This window comes from Capsicum annuum, unplaced genomic scaffold, assembly GCF_002878395.1.
Source record: "Capsicum annuum cultivar UCD-10X-F1 unplaced genomic scaffold, UCD10Xv1.1 ctg79507, whole genome shotgun sequence".
Taxonomy (NCBI): domain Eukaryota; kingdom Viridiplantae; phylum Streptophyta; class Magnoliopsida; order Solanales; family Solanaceae; genus Capsicum; species Capsicum annuum.
Genome location: NW_025890093.1, coordinates 106,170 through 113,609, shown reverse-complemented (window position 1 = coordinate 113,609; position 7,440 = coordinate 106,170). Strand labels below are relative to the sequence as shown.

Below are 7,440 nucleotides of genomic sequence, written 5' to 3'. Positions count from 1 at the left end.
TTTATTCGGATAAAAAAAATTTCAAATATTTATCTAGATAATTTTTCCATTTTAAGTAGCTAATATATATTATCGAGATTATATAATTTTGTTACTTAAATAATTATTTTATAAAAAATCTAACTTTAATTAGGGATTATCTCAAAAATGAATTTAAATGGGTAAAAACTTGATTTTAAAGTAATTTTTTCTCAAAAATAACTTATTTGAAAAATATTTATTTAATTTTATATAATCAAGAAACTCAGGATTAAATATAACTATGGCAAGTTAAGATTTCAATATTTTTTTAAATAATTAAATATCAGAGTTTGTTCACAATTTAAGGAGTCATATATGGTAATTATTTTTTGTAAAGTTAAAAACTGATTTCATTCTTTTATTAACTTGAATAATTAACTAAATTATACACTTTTTTATATTTTATTGTATTTAATTATGAGTAGAAGTCTATTTCTTTAACTTTTTAAACTCTTTTTCCCCTTCATACGTAATACTATGTCTTTTAATAACTTTTACTGATAACTATCAATAAAAGTTTACTACTCTTTTCAGCTTTTTTACTTTTCTTTTGAGGATAACTTTTGGTTTCCCAACACACCACAATTTTTGGTTTCCCAACACCGGTCACCATTTGGGTTTGGTTTAATATCTTTTTCATATTTGAGTATACACTTTTTCATATTTTACTATCTTTAATTACCAATAAAAATCTTATCTCTTTACCTTTTTAATTTCTTTTTCCCTTCTTTTAACTTTATTATACAGACTTTCAAGTTTTACGGTATCTATTCAATTAGGTAAGAACAATGTAGCAACGAATTAAATTCCTAACTTATTCCATATATTCTAATAGCGTTTTTACCTATCCATTTAATTAAAAAGAAAGATATAATGTTATATACGTTATATTCCAAAATAGTTTAAATTTTCATTTCTCATTCTTACCTTTAGCTAGTGAGAAGCTTTTATAATCACACATGTATTAATGATATGTTTGAAACTAAAAATGCTAAAAAATCTTTTTTTTATATATTTTTGTTCTTAAACTCTGAAGCATACCATGTCACAGAATGACGTAATACATAGTTTCTCCGGAATTCAAAACATTCGAATGAGTTTGATATCTAACTTTTAATACACCCATGGTTTAATTTATTTATTTGGTTTTGACTTGATACAAAATTTAAAAAAATAGAGAATATTTTTGGATTTTGTTGCCTTAAACTAAAATTGCATTGAAAGTACTAAAATACCTTTTAATCTTGTGGTCTTAAGCGTACCATGTGAAAAGTTAAAGTTGAAAATTGTCCAAAAAAAATGAACAGATAACATTAATCTACTTCAAAAGAACTTCGTTTCGAGTAAGTGATATCTCAAAAAAATCGAAATGTCAAGGAGGTTGCTCAGATCCAAAATTTTGGGCTAACTGGATATATATATATACATATATTTAATTTGAACTAGTTTTGGGTTAAATTTCTATTTGAGATCGTTGAAGTTTGAAGTTACAGCCGAGCTATATCAAATATATATAAAAGTAGTATTATAATTGTATGTTGAATTTATTTGAAAATTTGACTTTTAAGTTTGCATGTGGATTTCAATTGTATTTAATGTCTATGGTTACTCTATGAAAGTTGTACACAACATTATATAGCTATATTAAATTATCAGATCCACGATAATACTTTTCCAACATATATAAAGAACCAGGTATCTTTTGATATGACTCGATCAGATCGGATCACCGAGCAATATTTTAACTGATCTGGTTTTTGCACGCCATGCCTGATGATAATCTAATGAAATCACATATTCCCTCATCATGTCAGAAACAATATCGTTGGGAGTGTATATTCTTTTGGTGTCCACATAATTACCTAAGATCAGTCTGACTACTACTTTTGTCATCCCTTCACGCCTCGTATAAACTTGATCCTTTATTGAGCATGTATGAATGTCACAATACTTTCTTATTTTAAAAATATTTGACTTGTTAATTCTGGAAGAACGAAGAAACCAAGTACAGTCCTCCACCATACAAACCAAATAGTAGCTGTTAAAGTATAAAGAAAAAAAATTATTACAAAAAAAAATCATATTTCGGCTTAACATACATCTTTACAATTCAATTTAATACACAAAAAAAAAACACAAACATTTTTACCTGCTACCACTTGACTTTTCAGTTCGATAAGAGAACTGTTTCATAAATGCATGCAACTCCATAACATTAGCTAGTGTTTGTTTATCCTTGTAAGCCTGTTTTACAACTATGTTGATATTCATTACATCACAAATTACATCCACACGTTCTTCTTCAAACTCTTCAAAATCTGGACTTATCCCGATCAAACGAACACAATCTTTTGAAAATAACTTTCTCCTTTGTTCATTCTTTTTGTTAGAACATTGTCGCCCAACACACACAATTGCTCCCTCATTTTTCTTGTTTATACAATAACAACAGATAATTGCAAAAACGCAAAAAATAAATATTTAAATTCGTTTAGAAGGCGTAAAAAAATTAACAAACCTGAAGAATCCCATCTCCCTCTATGACGAATCATGATTGAATGCAAATTAACAAAATTCATATTTTTTATCTAAAGAAATAATTTTTTTTTTTTTGCTTTTCTATCAAATTCTAATCAACATAGAATGCGTTTTTTGTTTGATGGTAGAGAAAAATCGTGTAAAAAGTGGCAAGCAGTGTATGAAGATGGAAACTCTTAATGCAAGCATTAAAATAGGAAGATAAATAATGATTTGAGGGATTTGGGGATGGATAAATATCAATAATTAAGGTTAAATACTTTTAAGGAAGGTAAATTGTATATTAATTGTATTAAATATTAATTTTCCTTTTACAGTAATTGCTTTTCTATATTTTCAACAAAAGAAAAAAAACTTTTTTTATATATTTTTTTAAGATGAAAGTTGCTATAACTTGAAAAGTTAAAAGTTTTGCTATAAGTCATAATAACTAATCTAACAAGTTTATATAGTTAATTTTTCCTTGTAATAACTAATGTTATAAATTTATATAGTTAATTTTCCCTATCTACAACCCAACATCAATTCACCAAGGCCCAAAAGATCAGCTGACCGGACCCATCACACTTTCTATTCTTCAGTACCTAGCACCTGATAACCACAACAGTAACAACAAAGATACCAATAATAATCAAACAATATATCAACCAATGGCTTAAACAACGACAACTTCAGCAATATCGACGCCGAACAACACTAAAACTATGGAAAAATGAAAAATCCGATGGTTTTTCACCTCTCCCTTCGTCGGTCCTCACTCCTCACCCACAATTTCAACTCGTCTCCATCAACATCACTTCACCTGCTTTCTAAAAAGGGAGGAATATTGACGTTCAAGGGTTTTTGGGAGTATTTTTTCTTTGATTCTGTGGACAAATAATTGTTCACCTTGAAGAACACAAATCGTCAAATCCAAAATCTCTATCTTTCAAATCCCTTCTGAAAAGATAATTTCCTTTCCCTTAACACTCTGAAAACCATTACTTTTCAAATTCAAATTTTGAATCTTCTTAAAGGCTACTCCAAGAACCTGTTACCCATCTAATTTCGCCTACAAAAGGAGGTCTCTTCAACCCCTTTGAAAACAAGGTTAAGTGGTAAAGAAATCAGGGAATACTTGGGTTCTATCACACTCTCTGTTTCACTAAATTCTTTATTTTCTTTTTTCTTCTCTATTCCAATTTACTTCCATCGCTCTCATTGTTTCCCTTCGTCGTTTGAATTCGGAGTCGAAGGTAGTGGTGGAATTGCTCTTGGACTTGTCTTCTAGTTCGCTGCCACAGAAAAGGTCAGTTATATCTCTTTACTCATCTATTTATTTCATCAAATGTTTTGTTAATAAAGTTGTTGGTAGAGTTTTTGGATTGCATATTTGGCCGAGTACTCGTGTGTTTGGTTTATGTCTTTTTTGGGGGGCTTTATTTCGTGTTTGACACACTGTCCGTTTAGTTAAGATCGTTATGTGATGGTTCATTATGGGCTTGCATTGTTCTGGGTCATTTTGATTAACTTTGCTTGAGTAAATATGACTAAATGTCTTGCTCTCTTGTTCACTATTTGTTAGTCGGTTAATTTCAATGGTTAAAAGAATGTTTATGTAAGCATTATAGGGTGAAGAGATGTATACTTTGCGGTATCATCACTTTCATTCCTCCTATATTTAGGCATTCGTGCAAATTTTGTACTTCTCCTCCATATTCTGTGAGTATTTTTGGTTGGACTCTACTTATGTATGGGAAAAAGGAGTTGCCCAGGTGAGCACTATGAGATTAGAAAACGAAATCGCAATCCTTACTCTCCCCATCCCTTTTATATTTGTCATACATATTTTTTAGAATAAGTTCATTAAATTGGTTCAGTTCTCGAATGGGTAGAGCTCATATAAATCTCACACCCAAAATGCTCCCAAAACAATTGTTATGATCCGTGACGGGGCTGCCCATCTCTTTTTTCCTTTGAACCTGCAAATTAGATGATTAAAATACGTGTTTCTAACTCTCTGGAAAGTGTCCTTAATAGCTAAACTATTTCATGTGCAATCCTGTATGCTTCATTCCTTTGTTTTTTCCTTCAAAAATTATTTTCTCAAGGTTGAATAAAGAATTTTTTTGGCACGGACAACTTGGTTTACTTCGAGAAGACAAACGTTGAGCTCCGGTCAATACAACTCAAAAGACAAAAATGCTCCTAAATGAGAAAATTCTCAAGTCTTTGTTATCTTTCCAATGTTTAAAATCATGTCTAATTTATAACCTTCGTGTGATTAGTTTCAAGGTACATTTTTCCCTTCATTGTTAAGAAATAATATCGGGATGGATGAGTTCTATTGAAATACTTTAGGAACAGAGATAAATCCTTCGAAAGGTGTCTATGTACCATTTCAGTTTTAGACACCATAATAGACTAAGTTATGGTTAGCAAATGATTCACTTAATTGTTTAATAGATGTTGATAATATATAGTTAAACATTTTTAGTCATTCGTTGTTTAGTGTTAACTTGAGTTCTCCCTTTGTTTAAATTGGTTTTTAAGTATAGTTATGGGTTTAGTTTACACACAGAGTATTTCTCATGGTTATGTGTTTAGAGTTCTTATGTACTTAATTTAAGACTAATATGAAGGGTAATATAATAGTGAATACTTCAGTGGTTCATTTTGTTCTTTCTTTTTCGATTCTTAATCGTAGGCATGCCAAAAGTTGCATGCGTACTTTATTTTATATTTGCTTTGGTTTTAACTTGCTATATACACCAGTCTTAGACTCAATGCTTGGGCGTAAAATACTAGTGACATCCATGAAAACATATTTGCTTATGTTTGTTTTGTGTGGGAATATTCAAATCGTTCGTATGTGGCATTTTCATTGATCGTGTTTAATTGTGTTCTTTCTTCATCGAAACTTGTGTATCTAATCCTTATCTTCTTTTATTGCATGAAATCCCTTATTGAGTGCATCAGGCTCTCATATATCGCATTCCGTTGGGTTAAACCCAACCTCCATCAAGTCAAAGCCTCAACCAAATTCACAAACGAGCTGGTATACATTGATATACTCTGATATACGGTGAATATACATTGGAGGCAGCAACTGCACGCTACCCCAAAATTTATGATGAAAAATGGAGCCAAAATATGTATGTATCCACATTAATATACACTGTATACGTTGTGGTATACAGAAAAATGCAGGAAAAAAGCTATTGATATACAGTAGTTATACAGGAGCGAAAATGGGTACACATTAATATACACTGTATACGTTGTGGTATACAGAAAAATGCAGGAAAAAAGCTATTGATATACAATAGATATACAGGAGCGAAAATGGGCTGAAAGTCCATGGAATTTGTCCAAGAACTGGACAGACCTTTAATGGGCCAAAAGGGGCCCAATTTTAACTCTCCTTTATTTATTATGCATTCTAATTTATTTATTTGTGTTTGTTTGAACACTTTAATTAATTAATCTAGATAAATTCTTCAAGGTTTCGCCATTTTTATTTTAATTTCATTTTTCTTTCTTTACTTATTTAGATTTCCCCCCTTTTTTTCGGAAAAAAAAAAAAGTTTATTATCTTGTTTAAATAAAAGGATAAAAATTGAATTTTATGTTAATCTTTTTTGAAAACAAGTCTTTCACACTACGATGACTTTATTCATGTATTAATTAATCTCATTTAGGTTAAAGAAAATTTTCTCAAGCGATAAAAGAGATGGGTTTTCTTAAATCAAAATGTTTAAACTCCTCTGTTATTGATCAAATGTTCCTTGTTTCTTCTTAAAATCTATCTATTGTTAAAATTAAGATTTCAATTAACAACGACTAGTAATATAGATTTTTCTTTAAAATAATTCTTTCTCTTGAAACAAAAATAAATTATTGTTACTAAAAATAAGCTTTTGTTTAAAATTTTATTTTCAAACTCAATTCTCTTTAGCTAGAAACAAACTATTTGTTTTTAAATTGAATGAAAAAAATTGTTTTCGAAAATCACTAGATTCAAGTTTGATATTTTCATAAAAAAACTGATATTTTCATAAAATTAGCCACCCTTTAAGTTAGTTAAATTATATTGGTCAATTGTTTTAAAATGGACTTTCCTTAATGTATAAACCCTTCTCAGGACGTTAATTGAATCTTACCAATTTTCTCTAATTTAAAGGTTTATTTCTACTTTTGAACCTTTAAAATTCTTTTAAGTTTTTCTTGATTTTTCTAGAAAAATTAAGTGGCGATTCTGTAATTTTTTTTTGAGTTATTTTGATTTTTTTCTAAGTTTTGAAATGATTTAAGAAGGCAAGAACCATTTTATTATAATTAATTTATCTTCCCTTTGATAAATTTGAAAAATCCATCTGCTCGTCCAAAAAACTTTTGATAGTACATAACTTATCAGATTCTGCTTGCAATGTATTGGAATAGTTTGATAGTTCATCATAAATTTACTAAGTTGAGAAACTAGGGGAACACAAATTTAGTGTTCCTCTTATATTGTTTACAACCAAGAGCAACCAATTTCCTTCCTTTTATATTTTAGCAAATCCCCCCCTCTACTTTCCTGCACTACCTGATGATTGTAACAAGTTTGAGAAAGATTTTCGTCCTATTCCCTATGGGATCGACCCTAACCTAGTCGGGCTACTATATTTGACAACGATCGCTTCATCCTTCAATTGGAGGTGTATTTTGGGCGTTATCATAATGCAATAGGTTAATTTGGTAGGAAATGCCTAACATACGCAAATTTTAAGAACACGGTATATATAAATAGACCAAGTGTTCTAAATAGATGAAAACAATCAATATAAGATACTATCCCATGACCTGGTAGAGCCAGTACAAGAGTATCTAATCATAATACAACTCAAAAGTCTAGAATAG

The 7,440-nt window shown here is 29.7% G+C and overlaps 1 long non-coding RNA gene across 1 annotated transcript; it reads left to right on the top strand.

Annotated features, from left to right (window-relative positions):
* The first annotated feature begins 3,076 nt into the window (after nucleotides 1-3,076).
* On the top strand, nucleotides 3,077-6,052 carry LOC107879944. Its single transcript, XR_001677136.2, has 2 exons — nucleotides 3,077-3,847; nucleotides 5,518-6,052. It is a non-coding gene; the product is annotated as an uncharacterized LOC107879944 (long non-coding RNA).
* The last annotated feature ends 1,388 nt before the right edge of the window (nucleotides 6,053-7,440 follow it).